The following is a 21,748-nucleotide window of genomic DNA, read 5'->3' on the forward strand; positions in this document are numbered from 1 at the left end:
AGCATTAGATTATTGGAGTCCAGAAACACACTGTTTCAAATTTGATTATGATGAAATCTGTCCTCTGCCGGAGGAATTTGGTGCAATCTTTGGATTTCCTGCTAGAAATCTTATTGCCATGCCTACCCTGCGTGAATATTATTACCAAGATTTTGAACGCCATCTGAATATAACAGATCCAGATTTAAATAGAATTGTTTGTGGTAATGAAGTAGACTTAGGAAAACTTGCTAATTTATATTTTAATCGCCCTATCTCTGAGTCTTATCATGTATATCGTAGAAGGGCATATATTTTTTGCTTGTTTAGCAAGCTACTATTTGCAAACGGTAGGGTAGGACATGCTTGTCTAGCGTCTGTGCTTGAGCATGTTGAATCCGGAAGATCTCCTATGCCGACATGCCTTGGAGAAACATTTCGTGGTCTTGACGAGGCAAAAGCTGACCGGAAAGCCATCAGGAAGGGATCTCTGGTACTACTGCAGGTAAAAATACGCTCCGAATAACCCCCGTGACACAAAACAGGCACCGTGTCACGGTGGGTGTCTGCCGTGACACGGTTAAAACTACCGTGTCACGGGAATATGCAATTTATTTATTTTTTTTTCTTTTTGCAGATTTGGTTGATGGAGCGTTTGGAATTATTTGAAGCCCCCGACGATATTGAAAAATATGGCCCTAACGACCTAGTCCGTAGGAAAAAAAATTACTCCGCGAACATGTCGTATGAAGACTGGAAAAATTTCATTGCAAAGAGGGAATTTTCCATTCGTTGGGTGGTGCCTTGGTGGAGGCTTACTAGGATGGTTGGCACGAATGAAACTCCATATTGCCTTGTTCCTAGTATCTCAAAACTGACCTTTTATTTCCCTTCTCGACTGATGCGGCAGTATGGACTTGAACAAGTAATTCCACGCTATAACGATAGTCCACGTGAAGTATCGTTGCATGAAAGTAACGTTCACAAGTACGAGGCTTATTGGATTGGAAGACCTTTGTGGACCGTTTCTGCAAGTGACCAAGCTCCTCCTCCTTTATCTAGTGCATACAAGGCATGGTTGAACCCTAGAAGTAGGAGGGAACAATTCGGATCACGCAAGTCTGATGTGAAGAGTCGTCTTGGAAATAAGAAAGCTCCTCCTAAAGATCGTCTAGGTCCGAGAACACAAGGGATTGAGTTTAAGACTCCTATGATGCCAAGAAAGAAGAACTATGTGAAAGGGAAGGGTAAAGAAAAAATGGTGTATAGGGAGAAACAACCGAAAAAGTTCAAGAGGGGTGAAAGGGGTGAAAGTTCGACTAGGGGTGTGACGGTTCGGGCTACAAAAGACACATTAATGGTGAAGGCCGACCTAATTGAGCAAGAGAAGGATGTTCCTAAAGAGAAGAGAGATTAGATCAATAGTGCTTTGCATTTTATGATTTATAATTATTATTTAAAATAAGGCATATGATGCCAATACTTGTAGTCGCATTTATTTTAATAATAGCACCTTTATTTCAGCCTTAAAAATAAAAAATTACAATGACTTTTATTTTATTATTTATTTATCCGAGTCAAAGAGTCGGACGCAATGGAAGAACGAAAATAAAAACTCGAACAATTAATTCGCAACGAATGCGCCAATATTCCAAAAATAAGACGGAAAAACTGAAATTCCACCGTGTCACGGTGAAAGGGTCCCGTGACACGGTACAAATTCCCGCGTCAGGGCATTTTTTTTTTTTTTGCTGACAGAGGGTGACGTGGCACGGGACCTTCTCCCGTCAGACGGGATAATTTCCCGTTGTCACGGGAGTTCCTCTGTCCTTTTTTTTGTTCAGGCCCACCGTGTCACGGTGAACAGTACCGTGACATGGTAGGTTGTCCCGTGTCGCGGCAATTCCTTTTTTTTTTTTTAGGCGTGACACAGTGCTGAACCGACGCGCGTATTTGATCAACAGAGGGCGGATTTTTTTTTATTTTAAAGTGGTCGGGCCCCCTTGAGGGGTTGCCTACGTATCCTAAAAAGGAATCAGGCCAAACGTAGCTCTATTGGGTCATGAACCCATGCGACTAGGCATAGAATTTCTTGAGTTGATCCAAGTTGGTTAAATTATGGAAGCCGTTACCGTCCATGTCTACCAATTGTGCCACTCTGCCAGACATGATGGCTTTAACAATGTACGGGCCTGACCAGTTCGGCCTGAATTTTCCTCTTGGATCTAACACATTTTTACGAAGTGCCTTAAGCACTAGGTCACCCTCTTTGATATTTCTGGTCTTGACTTTTTTATTAAAATGTCGTGCCATACGCTGTTGGTAGGTTTGGACATGATGCAAAGCTGCCAAGCGTATTTCATCAAGCAAGACCAGTTCGTCGTATCTTGCTCTAATCCAGTCGACTTCATCTAGTTGGCTTTCCAGTGCGATTCGAAGAGAAGGTATTTCGAGCTCGATTGGTTGTACAGCTTCAACTCCATAGACCAAAGAGAAAGGGGTGGCCCCTGTCGATGTACGAACAGAGGTTCGATAACCCCAAAGGGCGAAATGTAGCTTACTTGGCCAATCCTTATAATTTTCTGTCATCTTTTCGATGATAGTTTTCACATTTTTGTTGGCCGATTCGACTGCTCCGTTTATTTGTGGTCTGTAAGGTGATGATCGGTGATGTTTGATATGATATTTCTGTAATAATTCCGCGCATTCGGCTTGGAAATGTGTTCCATTATCACTGATCATCTCATGTGGTACCCCATAGCGGCATATGATATTTTTCTCAATGAATTGAGCTACGTGTTTTGCCGTCAGCTTGGCATATGAGGCAGCCTCGACCCATTTGGTGAAGTAGTCGATTGCTACGAGAATGAATTCATGCCCCCCTTGTCCTGGTGGCGTTATTTTTCCAATGATGTCAATGCCCCAAGTGGAGAAAGGCCATGAAGAGGTATACGTGTAGAGAAGTGAAGGTGGAACATGCTGTAAGTTTGCGTAGACTTGACACTTCATACATTTCTTGACGTATTCGTGACAATCTCTCTCCATAGTAGTCCAATAGTAACCTTGTCGTTGAATCTTTTGGACTAACATCTTTGCATTCATGTGAGTTCCACATATACCAGCATGAAGGTTATCCATGGTTTTATGTGCTTCTTTCTTGGCTATACATAAGAGATTCCTTCCCATTGCAGTTCTCTTATGTAGTTCTCCCCTGATGAGCACATACTGTGAGGCCATGAGCCTCAAAGCACGGCGTGCCCTTTTGTTAGTATTAGGAGGGTATTCTCCTCTTGTCACATAATTAAGGATGTCCGTATACCATGGCTCTTCGTCTTCTTGCTGTGGTTCTTGTTCATCGTCAAGTGCATGAACATAAGCTGGTTCATATCTTCTCTCTATGGTCAGTGGCATTCTGATTGTGTCGGCTGGAATTCGCACCATTGATGCTGATTTAGCTAGTGCGTCGGCGAACTGGTTTTCTTCTCTTGGAAAATACGTATATTCCACTTCATCTAGTTGCTCCGTGAGAGTTTATAAATGAGCTTGATACGTAGCGAGACTTTCACTTCTCACTTTCCATCTCTTGGAGATTTGGTTAATGATTAGTGAAGAATCACCGTAGATTCTAAGTTTCTTAATTCCCAAGGCGACAGCTGTTTCTAACCCCAAAATGCATGCTTCATATTCTGCGGCATTGTTGGTGACATCAAAGTCGAGCTTCATGGAAATTGGGATGTGCTCTTCATTGGGTGATACGAGCAAGACTCCTACACCACATCCCTTTTGGTTTGAAGCTCCATCGAAATAGAGCGTCCAGCTATCATCTTCGGTCATGAGTAAATCTTCGTCAGGGAAATATTACTCATCTTCTTCTTTTTCAGCTTCTTCTAGCGGAAAGTCTGCTAAGAAGTCAGAAACTGCAGAACCTTTGATGGCTTTTTGTGGCTCAAATCTCAAGTCAAACTGAGCCAGATTGACTATCCACCTTGATAATCTGTCGTTGAGTGTTGCTTTCTCAAACAAGTATTTGAGAGGATCCATCTTGGACACGACATGCACTGTATGAGTGAGCATGTAATGTCTTAGTTTCTGTGCGGCCCATACAAGTGCGAGACACAACTTCTCGAGTGGTGTGTATCGCGTCTCATATCCTTGAAGTTTCTTGCTCAAGTAATAAATTGCATTCTCCTTGCTTTCGATCTCTTGTGCTAGCATTGCCCCCATCGTTTCTCTTGTGACCGTAAGGTAGAGTCGAAGAGGAAAGTCAGGTATTGCTGGCGCTAGCACGGGTGGGTTTGCCAAATACTCTTTGATTTTGTCGAAAGCCTTTTGGCAATCATCATCCCATGTGACTGGGACATTCTTTTTAAGTTTCTTGAATATAGGTTCACATATTGCTGTGAGCTTTGATATGAACCTACTTATATACTGCAACCTTCCAATGAAGCCTCGTTCTCATTTTTGGGTGGTGGCATGGCCATGATCGCTTTTACTTTTGAAGGATCTATTTCAATCCCTCGAGAACTGATCACATATCCAAGTAATTTGCCTGACGTGACTCCAAATGCACATTTTGCTGGATTTAATCTCATGTTGTACTTACGGAGTCTTTAAAAAAACTTGCGAAGTGCAACAATATGGCCTGGGCGATCCTTAGACTTGACAATCATATCATCGACATAGACCTCCACTTCTTTGTGCATCATGTCATGTAACAATGCTGTAGTTGCTCTTTGGTAGGTGGCACCCGCGTTTTTCAACCCGAATGGCATTACCGTATATCAATATGTACCCCATTGCGTGATGAATGTATTCTTCGGCCATCAATACCTGATTATATTCGGCGTAACCATCCATGAATGACAGGAGTGCATGGTTTGCTGTATTATCGACCAGAATGTCAATGTGAGGTAGAGGGAACCCATCTTTTGGGCTTGCTTTATTGAGATCCCTGTAATCAACACACATTCTGACCCTTCCATCCTTCTTTAGAACTGGAACCACATTTGCTATCCATTCCGGATACTTGGATACTCTGATGAAACCTGCGGCCAATTGCTTCCTGATTTCTTCCTTGATTTTGGGAGCAACATCTGGTTTCATTCGGCGCAGGTATCGTATGCTGAGCTATATCCCTGTCAATTCCTGGCATATCTTGGTATGACCAAGCAAATACATCAACAAATTCACTAAGCAAATTAATTAGCTCTTTGCGTTCATCTTGACTTAGTGTTGATCCAATTTTTACGTCTTTAACAGTCGTATCATTGGAAATGTTAACTGTTTCTATATCTTCAGTAACTGCTGTTTTATTTTTGTGTTCTTCCATTGCTTTTATTATTTCTTTGTCATTTTTATCATTAGAAAGCAATATTGATCAGGGCTAGGGGAATGGCACGCATCGTAAGCAAAGGTACTCATTTCATTGAATTCATTGGCTAATACATCAAGAGAGGCAAGGTCGGCTGCGACCTCACCAGAATATTAGGACTAGAAAGAGAGGACTCAACAAGAGACTCAGGGTTGTACTCTATAGCAGAAAGAGGGTCGGCCTCATACTCTAAGGACTCGTCTACAGACTTAGACTCAGACTCAGACTCGGACCCAGACGATTCAGACTCATCAAACATAGGACCCTCGCCAGCGGTTATTTCCAACTTCTTTCCACTCGGCGTAGTGATCTTCAATGTCTTGCGCCATCCCCTTGAAATGTTGTCAGCTTGGACGATTAACTCGGAGGGGTCAAAATCCTTGTTCGCTATGATGGCTTGAACGAGCTCGGAGTTATCATTGCAGACCGGCTTGGATTCATTTTTCTCCATTCCAAAAAGAAGGTTGATTCCCAGATCATCAGAGTTCAGGCTAGCTGGCTTCTCGGCTGTGGAGAGCTCTTCATCGATGAAGTCACAATCGAGGAACACCTCGAATCCCGGTTCACGGATCCCATTATGGACAAATGGTTCAGGGAATTCATAGCATGGGAAGTCTTCCCCTTCTTTGATGTACTGGCCATTGAGGGTGAACGGATATGGATCCATGGTCATTTCCTTCTTCGTGATTCGCGCGTTGTTGCGAGCCTTCATTTTCAATGCAGCTTGTTTCAGATCTTCCTTTGTTGGCTCGAATCCCAAGCCGAAAGTATCCTTCTTGAGCGCACCAGGATGGCCCCAAGATTTAGCCATTTTCTTCTTGAGCCCAAGGGTCATTCCAGGGAAGTGACCTTGCTTCTTCAGAATGGCGTTGATACTGGTGTTTGAATAGGGATCGAAGTCGAGATGACACTTTTCCTCTTCTTCGATCACAAGAACATCATCTAGTGAAAACCCCCAAAGATCTTCATCTTCTTCGTCATGTTCAACATGGACGATAGGAGTATCAATAACTTGAATGCGCATAGGAGAAGCATCGATAGTAATCGGAACCCCTCCAACTATGGCTTTCACTTTCTGGTGAAGCGATGACGGAATCGCCTTTAACTCATGAAGCCAAGGGCGTCCTAACAACAGATTGAAAGAGGCCTTAATGTCCACCACCTGAAATTTGGTGCGACGTTCAATGGCCTCAGTAGTTATATTCAATATGATAGTACCCACGGCTTGACGGCGAGTATTATCGTAAGCTCGAATCCCTTGAGTGGAGGGAGTCAATTCTTCATTCTTTATACCCAACTTCTTTGCAATACGAAGTGGGCACACATTGATTGCAGAGCCATTATCAACCAGGCTCATAGGAACATTCATCTGCCTACACACTACAGTGAGGTGTAAGGCCTTATTATGTTGGTCCCCTTCCGGGGGTAGATCCTTATCAGAAAAGGAAATCAGATTGCTAGTACTCGGCAGCTCAGTAGTGAGAAAGTTGACCAATCCTTGAGGAGTCATGTCATCATCGACTCCTATTTTCACCAGAGCATTCATCACAGCCTTTCGATGCTCGTGGGAAGTGGCCAAAAGCTTTCATACATTCATCTCCACCTTGGTCTTTTGCAGTTGTTTGACCACATCGCTATTAACAGGGTCGATGGGATCAACTATCGGATGTGATTGTGGTGGAGGTGGAGGTGGGTTAGGTTGTTGCAACCGTCCACTTCTGGTGAGAACCTTGACCTCAAAGTCCCCCCAAACATCTTCACTGGTGCCGAGAGATGAACAGGCTATGTCTTTGAGATAGACGTCTTCATCATCACTATCCCAGATCCCATTCACTTCTTCAAAACTTGAGATAAATACAACTTCCGGCAGAGGTTCATTCACAGGTTGAATGAGTATTGACGGATCAAAGGAGACTTCATCTCCCATGATAGCCAAAGCATCAGAAAGAGGACCTGATTGAATGTTAGGCTTCTTGCCCCCTGGAGGGACAGGAAGTTGGTTAGCATCAGTCAGGTCTTGGATTGCATCTTTCAGCCTCCAACACTTCTCGTTGTTATGACCCTTGCCTTGATGATACTTGCAATAAGCATTGGGGTCATAGCTAGCGGTCCTATTCTCAGGTCGAGGTTCTGGAAATGGTCCGATTGGCATAATCAGTCCCTGACCATGCAAACGGTCATGAGCAGCATCATAAGTCATTCCCAAAGGCGTATAAACCCTCCTTTGCCTTTGGAATCTTTGAGGAGGAGCATTAAGGGCCAGCACATCATTGATGTTGATATTGTTGGTAGCATTATTGGGCTTAGAAGACGAAGAAGAAGGAGTGTCGTTCTTCTTGTTTTTCCAAGTGCTGTTGTTATTGTTACTACCAACAGACTTCATCAGTTCATCTTCGATATTGATTCCAATATCGTATACAGCTTCAAAGGTACTTAGAGGCAGAAACTTTAAGTGTTGCTTGTACTTATGAGTCAGATTGGCAATGAACAAGCGAACCATTTCCTTCTCCTTGGGAGGATCCACCAAGAGCACAGCTGTTTCTCTCCACCTGCTTAAGTAAGTGGTGAAGCCTTCATTCTCTTTCTGTTTGAGAATGGAGAGTTCACGTTCAGAAGTCTTGGCCTGGATGTTACACTTGTACCGGTTCATAAAGATTTCAGCAACATCCTCCCAGGTCGCGACATGCTTGGACTCCAAAGAATAGAACCATTGTTGACAGGCATGCTCTAAGGAAAGAGGAAACACCGTAGGGAAGAGTGTCACATCTACTCCCTTAAGAGCCATAGTTGCGGAAAAAGCCTTCAAATGGAAAAGCGAATTATCAGTAGGCTTGAATTTGGGAATGTCAGCAGTGGAAAACTTCTCAGGAAGCTTCTCTCTTATGGACGAAGAGGTGACAGGCTGTTCCATATAAGTGAACTCTTCAGAAATCTTGCTCATCTGTTCCTTGATCTTGTCCATTGCAGCAGTAGTGACATTGTTTTGATTGTCTTGCTCTACAGTGCTGACTCTAGTGGTGAGTGTCTGCATCATGTCAGACAATCTTTCGATTGTCCTGTTGAGGTTCTCAATGTCTTCCTTACTGGCCATTGGTTGAAAGTAGACTGGAGATGGATCTTGTGGAGATGATTGAGGTGGTTTCCTTGTACGCCTCTTTGGTATAAGAGGTTGTTGAGGTATGGACTCGAACCGTAACAGTCTACCCCTGCTTCTTGTCCAAGTGTTGTGACACCGAAACAAACACACCTTTAATGACCAAACTTAACCTTAACCTATCCGGATTAAAAAATAAATTTTTGTTTTTAAAAAAAAAAAATCTATAATTTTGAAACTCTAACATGGGAGGATACCATCCGACTTACTCCGAAAAAAAAAAAGACACAAAAACGAGACTTCCCTAAAATACGGTCAAAAAGTGGAGCACGACTAAAAAAAAGTGTGTGAACACGATATGTGAGTGATTAGGTGAGGTTATAGACGCGTGTTTTGACCGTATAGCTAGACACGACACAAAACTGGACACAGCATTCGCACAAAAATCGAAAAAAAAAGACTGACAGGACACTTTCCTGGGCACCGTGTCACGGTGCAGACTGTCGTGACACGGCACAGTCTGCCGTCAGACGATAGACTTCCCCGTGTCACGGCACTGTTCACCGTGGCGCGGCAGAACATGCCGTGACACGGTGCGCAGTTCCAGGTCAGGGTGTATGCCAACGGGCGGCTCCGCGAGTTCGTGATGAAATCGAACTCGACTCCATGGTTTGGGTGGATTTAATAACTCGGATGAACCCTTATTGCCATGAGCGTTTTTGGGTTGATAGAGCTTAAATCCCCCAGGGCTAAGACGCATGTAGAACACATACGTTTTTTCAGAAAAATCGAAGGAAGTCGACTGTGAGAAAAGAAAATAAGCCACCGGACTGATTTTAGAACTGCCGTGACACGGCAGAAATTCCCGTGTCACGGTACTGTGCACCGTGACACGGCAGATTCTGCCGTGGCACGGCAGTCAGAAAATCTGACTGGTGCCCTGTTTTCTTTTGTGCGCAACCAAGTTATTCAATTTTTCCTACAGGACAGACCTGAACGCGACGTTAAAACGTCTATGCAGATGCAAAAATGCCAAATCAATCACAGAAATATTTTTTCAAGAATCTTTCAAGTCTCATCCACTCATCTTAATTAAATACCGATCACTCAAATCGATAAATAATTAAGAATCCTCCCAAGTGGAGTCGCCAAATTGTAAGCGTCGTTTGAAGTGCGCCTACGTTAAAAGCATGTGTGAATATGCTTGGCACTCATAGGAAGTGGGAATTGACATATACGATTAAGGGCAAAAAAAGTAGGGAGTCGCCAACAAGTTTTTAAGGAACTTGTAAACCGTTCACGGATCATAAAAGGCAACCACGATAAGGGACAACGAAGGCAACAACGATTAACCCGTGAAGGTTACACCCCATTCATAATCCATGAGATTACTAACTCCATATGGTTCGGAACCACGAAAGGAGGATCGGGGATGATGGTACGAAGTGAGTCATGGAGTCACATTCGCCCGTATTGGCCTCTACTCGATTCTTATATTGAAAAGCATTCCTGTGATCTCAAAGGCATACAAACAATAATTCAATTCGCTCCAAACTATTATTTAACTAAATTGGTTTAATATTAATGCACACATAATTCTAAAATATTGTGATCACTTCAATTAATAATAAGATTAAAAGGATCCTAAACCGGTTGTCCAAATTATCTTATTAGTCGTGATTTTCAATTACATATTCCCTTTAACATGCAATATGGTGATCAAAATAAATATAATAGAACAAATATTAATATTAAAACCAATTTAATCACAATTCCAACAACATAAAATCGTTAGAAAAATAATAATAATAAAAGAGCATGATCCTTACTTTGATTCTGTTTGTTTGCAACTACAAAATAATAAACGAGTTAGTAACTTCAAGAAAATAATATAATAACTAAATTAAATTAAATAAAATTAAGTTGATTTTGGGGCCAAACCCTCAAACAATTCTACCTTTCACGCCTTGGCTTAAGGACAGAACCTTGAGTAAAATATGGACTCCTTTGAGTGCTTGAAGAAGGAATTTTGAAGTGAAAAGGGTAGGCTAGTGTTTAGGTTAATAGCATAGAAGAGAGAAAGTAAAAATAATAAAATTCTCGGTGCCCCGTACATCAGAAATGAGGGGGTATTTATAGGGAAAATGTGCTGAGGGAGCACACGGAACCCTAAAATGATAAAAACCCTAAAAAAGTATCCCGTGACACGGTCAGACTGTACCGTGACACAGTACACATTCCCGTAATACGGTACAGTTTTGGAGTGACGCCGGAAATTTTCAGAAAACGGGATGAAAAACGCGTTAAGGGTTTACGCGGAAAGGACACGGAACGTCCCGTGTCACGGCAGACCTCCCGTGTCACGGGAAGTCCCACCGTCAGACGGGAAAGATTCCCGTGACACGGTGGCAGTCTGCCGTGGCGCGGGAACTTCCAGTCCATTTTTCCGTCTAAATTCATTTTTAACCCTAATTTCTTTCGGCTTTTTAAGTGCCGATTGATAATTTCGGGCTTTTTTCTGACTTTTATTATTCGGGCTAAAATAAGAAAATAATTAAATAAAAATAAATAAAAGGTTTGGGCCAAAAACAGTAAAATAAAAAGGTTTGGACTTAAAATAAGTTGGGCTGAAATTAAAACTATGCTTTTACCAAACATCAAGACTAATCCATGGACCGTTCAAAAGTATGAATTTAATAAAATACGATTTTTTAAGCACTCTCGGGATTAAATACTAAACCCGACCAATAGTGGCGGTGAAAGGTTATTTATCATCGGGTTTGGTTTTGGGGATACATTTTTAGGTGTCTACAGAAACAAATATATTGAGTTCGATATGATGTAGAGTTTTTCAAATTAAAAGTAAATAAAACTATATTTAAAATAAACAAAAAAGAAGAAATCTAATAAAACATTACAAATTCTAATCGTTAGATTTCACACATAAAACCTACATGGGATTCAAACCCACATCTTTTGTGCACTTGCACAATGCTCTACCTATTGAGCTAGTAGGCTATTATATAGTAAGAATAGTTAGTTAGCACTATTGATCCATTTTATATGGAATAATCACAAAAGTAAATAAAAAAATACTCAAAAGTAAATAAGAAAAATCTTAATCAAGGAAATACATCTTCTCCCAACCATATTTCTTGCAACCCAATCAACAAGCCACAAGGAGCCTGAACCATGCTACTAGCTGCTGCTGCATTTGTATTTTCAGCCTCCTACCTTACTACTATGCGTCGTACAATAGTCCACATTATCTCCCTCTCCACTACATTCAGTTCCGTATAATCATCACCGTGTATAGAACAAGACCTTTGGAACTCCCCATGGAAAAAAAAAATTAAGAGCTACACAGACAAAACAAAAGACCCCTATCAAATAGGCATACAGTATATACCAGCAATATTGATTGAGATTTAAGGTGGTACTGCCACAACCTCCATGATTCAACTCTAGGAAATTGCTAGCAATTTTGGACACTAGTTTATATTTCTTACAAAAACTAAATATATACATGCATCCATTACCTTAATTATAAAACATATAAAAATAATTAGTTTAAACAAATAAACGTAAGATCAAACTATGGAAAATAAAACCGCATTACCTTAGTTAAAAATAGTACGTTATGCAAATCATTTAGCCTAAAAAGTTAGTTCCAAAAATTCATTCTCATGAATCCCTCTAAAATTAAATTCTGGTTATGCAAATTAGTTCCCAAAATTCATTCTCATGAATCCCTAAAAAATTAGTACGTTATGCGAATCCGAACAAGGTTCGATTATGTTCATGATACCATAATTTTTTGTTCACCCCTATTTATAAATAGAGGTAATTTGGAAAGGTGGAAGCTTTTGAGGTTAAAAGGTTACTATGTTTCCAAAAAAAAAAAAAAAAAAAAAAAAAACGGTTAAGAGGTTACTAGTGAAGATTTATGAATAGGTAGACACTTTGGGTGTACAGGTAGTTTGGTTAAAAATAAAAAACTAATTTAATCTTTTTTTTTACGTTAAAAACAAGTTTTATCTTATTTTAGGATCTGGGTAATTATTTTGTAAAAAACAAAAGTCAAACTATTTTAAAAAATAAAAACAAAATACCAACATTGGCCCATGAGAGTGAAAACATGGAAATAAAAAAATTAAAAAAAAAAAAAAACTAAGATTTTTATCCCCTTAAAAATTTAGAATTTGTTGTATACACTCAGGTGTCAAACAATCATCAAAAAGAGAACAAATAATCATGGGTGCCCTGGGTTTTTTTTTTTTTAAAAAAAAAAAAAAAACAAATCATGGGTGCCCCATTGTATATAAGTTATACAACAAACACTTCAAAAAATTCATTTCCAAACAAAAACATCAAATTAATTAACCAGCCTTGTTAAAATACTACTTAGTAAGTAAACTAAACAACACATTCCATCCTTTTTTTTAAAATAAAAATAAAAATTACATACTTTCTATCTTTAAATATGTGAAATAAAGAAGTACTATATTTAAAAAAAAAAAAAATATATTTGTCAATATTTGTTGCATATAATAAGAAACGTAGATAGTGCTTGTCTAAAAAAATAAATAAGAAACGTAGATAGTAGCAATAAAGGAGTAGTATATATGATTGATTGATTCCTAATGGAAAATTTATCAACAAATGTGAGAAATATTTTGATCCTAGAGCCACATTCAAAGACTAAACCAACACGCATCACAACAACCATAACGTCAACAACTTGCTTCAATCTACTAACAGGGGTCTCACAAGCCTCTTCTAATTCCTTCCAAACACCATCAATTCTCTTCCACTTTCTCCAATTTAATATTTTACCCGCTTCCCGACCACCGCCGCCACCACCGCACACGTCACCACCGCCATTCCCGCGGCCAAACCAAACCTCACCTTTCCCATTACTCTCTTACTCTCTCCTCTCTCTCTCTCTCTCTCTTTCTCTTTTTTTTTTTTTTTTTTTTTTGAAGACATCTTACTCTCTCCTCTTTATTACTCGTATTACTTTTTTTTTTTATTTATACCCCAATTTTAAAAGTTCTGACACATTGCTAGTTGGAAAGGAAAAGTTAGATAACGCAGATAACAAACATCCGTTAAGTTTTTTATCTCAAAAAAGCAAGCATTTTGCCCATTAATATCGGTGTTGGTGTTGGTATCGGCGTCGGCATAAAAAGAAGAAAGATGAAGGTGGGGGTTGGTTGTGGGAAGAAGGAAGATGAAGGTGGTCGATTTTTAGTTATAGATCAAAGGGGAAGGAGATTATGGTTGTTACCGGACTACCGGTGGTGGTTTATAGGGAGAAGCAGGATATGGACTGTTCCAATAATGGTGATAAGTAGAAGGAATAAGAAAGTCTAAAGTAAACGTTGTGAGTTACCATCTTTTCAAGTTTTGTATTATAAACATAAGTGTCATTGAGATAAATGAAAATGATTATCATCGCTAGTAATTGGAGTTGTAGAGTAGGTACTATAGCACTCTTTAAAGAAGTAAAAGATACGAAAAAATGGGGAAAGAACACATGTATTAAACTCTCAGTACTTTGTCTAAAAAAAAGTATCAATAACTTTCATTTTTCATGGAAAGGCTTTAATGTGTCGATCCTGTTCGGTAAAGATCGGCTCAAGTTCGGTCAAAAAGAAGAGGTGCAGCTCAGTGGAATCCTTCATCTATGCACGCCAGTGCACCACCAAAACCTAAACCGCACCCAGCCATCCACCAACACCAAAACCACATCTCACCTAGAAAAAAAATTCCTCCCTCACCCACATGGCAACACAAAAACAGCCCCCTATGGCCCTACCCAATACCCACCGTCTTACCATAAAATTAACCCCACCCAAAAATAATGGTTAGGGGGGTCAAGGTCATTTGGGGTTTAAATTTTTTAGGTAGTTTGGGGTTTGTGGTGGTTCGTGGTGCTTGGGGTTGTTGGCCTGTTGTGGGTGATGAGATTAAAAAAAAAAAAAACAAAACAAGGTGCGGAATGAGGGGAGAGAAAGCATAAAGCTGGGTGGGGGCCTAAGGGATGTTTTTTTTGTAACTAAGTACTAAAAAATTGAGTCATTAAAAAAAAAAACAATCATGGATTGCCATTGACCCATTGTTTTTATTTTTAAAGGCAATCGGTTCCACTAGTTTGGTGACCAGTTAGGGTTGATATGGGAAGATGGGCTACTGATTTCCCCACACCCCTGTTTAATATCCATACACCCCATGTCCCCACTTGCCATATTCCACTATTTTGCACGTGAGAAAACCGAGTAGTTAATTCATTTTCTTTTGTATGAAGTATTAGCTTTCTGGTTCCCTAAAAAAAAAAGTATTAGCTTTTTGGTTTCAAAAAACAAAAAAGGGTAATGCTATATGCAGCCCTTAATCATTCAATATATATACTTCCTTTTTTATTATTAAGTTGGGAATTTATTGACAATTCATGAGTAAATTGGTGTAATAAATGTTTATTTATTGTCAATTCTTCTTTTTCCAACAAAATAAAGTATTAGCTTTTTTTTTCCCTCTGCAGTAGCTTTTTTTTTTTTTACATGTAACCTTATTTGATTATACCTTCTTTTTTTTCAATTTTACCTTAATTCATGATAATAATTTTTACAATTATGGAGTAAATAGAATATTAAACATCTTAAATCAACAAATACTAAAAAAAAAATGTAAATCTTGGGCAAAAATACTTGTACTAAACACTATTATCTCAAAAGTGTGCCATTAACTTAGAATTAACTACTCTAATGAGTATACCTGCAATCATTACCTTAATCATAATACATATAAAAATAATTAGTTTAGACAAATAAACGTAATATCAAACTACAGAAAATAAAACCGCATTACCTTAGTTAAAATTAGTACTTTATGCAAATCACTTAGCCTAAAAAGTTAGTTCCCAAAATTCATTCTTCAAAATCCCTCTAAAATTAAATTCTCCATCCATTTTCCTAATTAAAATTAGGTGCAATTATAATCAAGGTGAGCACAAGGTACCCTATTATCTGAAACCTTTTGTAACAGGTTCTCCATTTTATTATCCGGAATAAGAATCTCTTTTACAAGTTTTGATTTCAAATCTTGCGATTTCGAACAAGGTTTGATTCTGGTTCATGATACCATAATTTTTTGTTCACCCCTATTTATAAATAGAGGTAATTCGGAAAGGTGGAAGCTTTTGAGGTTAAAAGGTTACTATGTTTAAAAAAAATGGTTAAGAGGTTACCGGTGAAGATTTATTAATAGGTAGAAACTTTGAGTGTATAGGGAGTTTGGGTAAAAAGCAAAAAACTAATTTTTATTTTTTTGTACGTCAAAAAACAAGTTTTATCTTATTTTAAGACCTGGGTAATTATTTTGTAAAAAAACAAAATTCAAATTATTTTAAAAAATAAAAACAAAATACCAACATTGACACGTGAGAGTGAAAACATGAAAACAAAAAAAACAATAAAAAATAAAAAACTAAGATTTTATCCCCTTAAAAATTTAGAATTTGTTATATACACTCATGTGTCAAACAATCATTAAAAAGAGAACAAATAACCATGGGTGCACCAGGTTTTCAAAAAAAAAAAAAAAAAAATCATGGGTGCCCCATTGTATATAAGTTATACAACAAACACTCCAAAAAATTCATTTCCAAACAAAAACGTCAAATTAATTAACCAGCCTTGTTAAAATACTACTTAGTAAGTAAAATTAACAGCACATTTCATCCTTTTTTTTAAATAAAAATTGAAATTATATATTTTCTATCTTTAAATATGTGCAATAAAGAAGTTTTATATTAAAAAATAAAAAAAAAACAAAAAAAAAACATATTTGTCAATATTTGTTCCTTATAATAAGAAACGTAGATAGTGCTTGTCTAAAAAAAAAAAAAAGAAACGTAGATAGTATGCAATAAAGGAGTAGTATATATGATTGATAGATTCCCAATGGGAAGTGTAGGGAATATTTCAAGCGTTAAACCCCTATCTTGAACCCCACTGTGATCATACACTAAAGTACGGTGACGTCCAAAAGGAAAGAAGATAGAGAAAAAGAGTCGCCAACAAGTTTTAGGAACTTGTAAACCGTCCACGAGGTGAAGGTTACACCCCTTAACGATCCAAGAGATCGTCAACTCCATAAGGTCTAGAACCAAATAAGGGTTTGGGGATGAAGGTACAAATCCAACCTAAAAGAGATTGAACCTGCCCTAATAATAGGCCTCTACTTTATTATGATCGTATTCATGTGCGCTTTTTAATTAACATGCAATCAATAGGATTACCCTAAACCTGTTTAATCTATGTTGGTTGAATATTAATGCACAAACAAATCTATTATTGGCGATCACTTGAATTATAATCATATTAACCCTAACAAGATTATTAATTATCTTATTAAGCGTGATTACAAGTACCAATTCCCTTTAAACATGCATAAAAAGGCGTGATCAAGCAATAACAATAAAAATCAAGCAACATAATAAATAATAAATATCATGAATAATAATTATAATTATAATAATAATAATAATAATAATAATAATAATAATAATAATATCATCATAAATAAAATAATCATCATCAAAATAATAATAATAATAATAATCATAATCATCATAAATTATAACAATTATAATCATAATCATGTTCATGTTAATATTAAAGCATAATAAAAATAGCAAGATCCTAGGCATGATACTAACAAGATTAATAACAAACCCTAGCATGTCACTAAGCAATAAAAATCAAATCTTTAACTCTAACATGATACTAACAATCATAAATATTAGGAAGAACATAGGAAGCATCGCAGGAATCATAATAAGCATATTTGATATTATAACCTTTTCCCTAAACATGATTCTAGGAATATCATAATAACAATTTAAGCATAATTTCTACATCATAACATCAATAAAAACCATTAAAGTACTTACTTTGATGCCTCGTACCTCTTTCTAATAACAAAATACACACGTTAGTAACTTCAAGGAAAATAATAAAACAATTAAATTAAATAATTAAAATAGAGATTTTTGACCAAACCCTCAGAAATTAAACCTTTCACGTCTAGGGCGAAGACAACTTCGAATATGACTAGGTGTTTCTAGATCTTGCGAATGCAGAATTTTGTATATAAAAGACTAGTTTAGAAAAGGAGAAAGAGAAAGATGGAGATGATTAAGAGAATTAGCGAATGATTAAAGAGAATGAGAGAGAATTGAAAACTGGTTGTAGGTCATTATAGATGAATGTTGATGAGAATCAGTGAATGAAAACGGAGTTTTACGACGTTATTTATAGAGAAAATCAGCTAAAAAGATAAAATTAACAAAACAGAGTCTTGGTGCACGCAAAACGAGATTGACGCCAGTCATTGGCCATTGGCGCCAGGCGCCAACGTCAGCGCCAGGCGCCAATCCTATTTTTGACGCGCTTTCTCAAATCAGATAAATTTTGCCGTACAGGAGGATAAAATCGTATCTTTTCCTCAAAAATGTTCTTTGATTTTAATTAAAACTCTGAAAAGTCAACAAAAGTCAATTTATCAATGCTAATTGAATTAGGAATGAAAAGAACCTTCTAGAAGAATCTAGAAGACTAAAACCATTCCTAATTGCATTAGGAATGATAAATCATATTAGGCCCTCCTCTAGATCATTGGGCCGTATATAAAGTTCAAACCGGGCCCAGTTTAGTAAATTGGCCATAATTTCCTCAATATTCATCTGAATTGGGCTTATAATATATCGTTGGAAAGCTCTTGTCAAGCCCCATCCAACTACACTACTATTGGACCCATATCATGGACCAACCAAACTGGATTGGCTGTTTTCTTAAAATAAGTTTTCAAAAACAGAGAGAAGAGAAAAGAAATTAAAATTATCCGCAACACTAAACTTTCCACACTTTCACTTCATTCGATTATGATTCGACGTGAAAGGCACTCATCACTGGGTTTGGTTTTGGGGAGACACAAATGGGTGTCTACAGGAAGTTTATTAACAAATGTGAGCAACATTTTGAGCCTAGAGCCACGTTTAGAGACTAAACCAGCATGCATCTCAACAACCATCGCATCAATAACTTGCTTCAATCTACTAACAGGGGGTCTCACAAGTCTCTTCTAATTCCTTCCAAACACCAACAATTCTCTTCTACTTTCTCCGATTCAATATTTTACCCGCTTCCCAACAACCACCGCCACCACCGAACACGTCTCCACCGCCGTTCCCGTGGCCAAACCAAACCTCACCTTTCTCATTACTCTCTTACTCTCTCTCTCTCTCTCTCTCTCTCTCTCTCTCTCTCTCTCTCTCTCTCTCTTTTTTTTTTTTTGAAGACATCTTACTCTCTCCTCTTTATTACTCATATTACCTTTTTAAAAAAAAAAATTATTTTTGCCTCGATTTTAAAAATTCTGACACATTTCTAGTTGGCAAGCAAAAGTTATATAAGGGAGATAACAAACGTTCATTAAGCTTTTTATCTCAAAAAAGCAAGCATTTTGCCCATTAATATCAGTGTTGGTGTCGGTGTTGGCGTCGGCGTCGGCGTAAGAAGAAGAAAGATGAAGGTGGGGGTTTGTTGTGGGAAGAAGGAAGATGAAGGTGGTCGATTTTTAGTTATGGATCAAAGGGGAAGGAGATGATGGTTTTTACCAGTCTACCGGTGGTGTTTATAGCGAGAAGCAGGAGATGGAAGTTTGTTCTTTTAATGGTGATAAGTAAGAGGAATAATAAAGTCTAAGGTAAACGTTGTGAGTTACCATCTTTACAAGTTTTGTATTATTAACATAAATGTCATTGAGATAAATAAAATTGTTTATCACCGCTAGAAATTGGAGCTGTAGAGTAGGCATTATAGCACTCTTTAAAGAAGTAAAAGATACGAAAAAATGGGGAAAGAATACATGTATTAAACTAGCAATACTTTGTCTTACAAAAAAAAAACTATCAGTATCTTTCATTTTTCATGGAAAGGCTTTAATGAGCCAATCCTGCTCGGTCAAACGATCAGCTCGAGTTCGGTCCAAGAGAAGAGGTGCAGCTCAGTGGAATCCTTCATCTATGCACGCCAGTGCGCCACCAACACTGAAACCGCACCCATCCATCCACCAACACTGAAACCGCACCCATCCATCCACCAACACCACAACCGTATCTCACCTAGAAAAAAAATTCCTCCCTCACCCACACGGCAACACGAAAACAGCCCCTACCTAATACCCACCGCCTTACCATAAAATTAACCCCGCCCAAAAATAATTGTTAGGGGGGTCGAGGTTATTTGGGGTTTAAATTTTTTGGGTGGTTTGGGGTTTGTGGTGGTTTCGTTGTGCTTGGGGCTGTTGGCCTGTTGTGGGTGGTGAGATTAAAAAAAAAAAAAAAACAAAAGAAGGTGTGGAATGAAGAGATAGAAAGCATAAAGCTGGGTGGGGGACTAGGGGAAGGTTTTTTTTTTTAACTAAGTATTAAAAAAATTTACACTTTATTTAAAAAAAAAAAATTGAGTCATTAAAAAAAAAACAATCATGGATTGTCATTGATCCAATGTTTTTATTTTTTAAGGCAACCGGTTCTACTAGTTTGGTGACCTGTTGGGGTTGATATGGGAAGATGGGCTACTGATTTCCGCACATCCATGTTTAATATCCGCACACTCCATGTCCCCACTTGCCATATTCCACTATTTTGCACGTGAGAAAACTGAGTAGTTAATTCATTTTCTTTTGTATGAAGTATTAGCTTTCTAGTTCCCTAAAAAAAAAGTATTAGCTTGGGAATTTATTGACAATACATGCGTAAATTGGTGTAATTGTAGACACCTAAAAATGTCTCCCCAAAACCAAATCTGATGATGAACAACCTTTCACCGCCGTTATTGGTCGGGTTGAGTATTTAATCTTGGAATGCTTAAATCCATATTTCCATTGCATAAACCAACGAAATTCCTATCCCATTTCCCCAAACCATAACTTATTTTCCTCTTTTCGTGCCTTTAAACCCAAAATAATTCAATTCATGTCCTTTAAAATCATTCATTTCGTGTCCTTTTTATAAAAATGTTTAGTCCAGTTTATTTTGGTCCTTAATATGGGTCCAGTGATTTAATAATTTGATGGGGCTTTAAAATATCTTTACAACGATATATTATAAGCCCAAATCCGAGTTATAACAAATAAGCTATGACCAAAATATTAAACTAAGCCCAAACCAAACCTAAGCCCACCTTACCTACGACCCAATGATCATTTGGAGGGTCCAAATTATTTCCTAAACCAATTAGGATTAATTTAAGGCCTCTATAAGTTTCTAAAAAATCTTAATTACATTTTTGAAAAGATAAGATTAAAGAGTTTGAAATTGAATAAAACTCCTCTTTTTGAAAGTCATAATTCTATCCGAATTGAAAAACGTTCAAAGATAGTCAGATATGATTTTTGTTCCTCATATTTTTTATAAAAAATTTATATGTTTGGATAGCTCTTGAAATTATCTTTCCAATGATATATTATAATATCAATTCCGAGCTATAACGGAAAAGATATGAATAAAATATCAAACTGTATCCAAAACTGATACCGTCTCACTATTTCGGCAATATCTTTTATTCTACAAAATATTTTAATCTTATTCTAATTGGGTTATAAAGTAGACTTCAAAAGCTTTCCAAATATATCTTATTTATCTTATTCCGATTTCTGGATCAAAAGATATGATAAAAACAAAAAACGCAAACACTGTAGTCTATCGAGTTTTATTTCGATTTAATTCGGATCTTATCTTGTTTTTTCGACCCTTCTTTTTTCTCTATAAATAGAGGTCATATCTCCCTTTTTTCAATCATCAACAAGCTTCATCATCAAAATCATTCTCTTCTCCCTCTTTAGCCTAAATACTAGCCATCCTATTCTCTCAAAATACTTCCCTTAAGCACTCCAAGGAGTCCATACTTAACCCGAGGTTTCGTCTTTAAACCAAGGCGTGAAAGGTATAATTAACTGAGGGTTTGGACCAAATCAACTCTAATTTTTATTTAACTTAATTGTTTCAATTTGATTTATATTTTTATTGAAGTTACTAACGGTTTATTCATGATGTAGCAATTTAAGGAAACGCGGAAAGTGAGTAATTAATCACTTAATTACTCTTATTTTTATTCTTGTTGCTAGTATCATGATTAGATTTAGTTATTGTTTGATTTGACTAATGCTATTATTGTTGAATTGCTTTCAATATTAATGTATATTCTATTATATTTATTGATCACCATAATGCATGT

Source organism: Chenopodium album, chromosome 4, assembly GCF_948465745.1.
Source record: "Chenopodium album chromosome 4, dcCheAlbu1.1, whole genome shotgun sequence".
Taxonomy (NCBI): Eukaryota; Viridiplantae; Streptophyta; class Magnoliopsida; order Caryophyllales; family Amaranthaceae; genus Chenopodium; species Chenopodium album.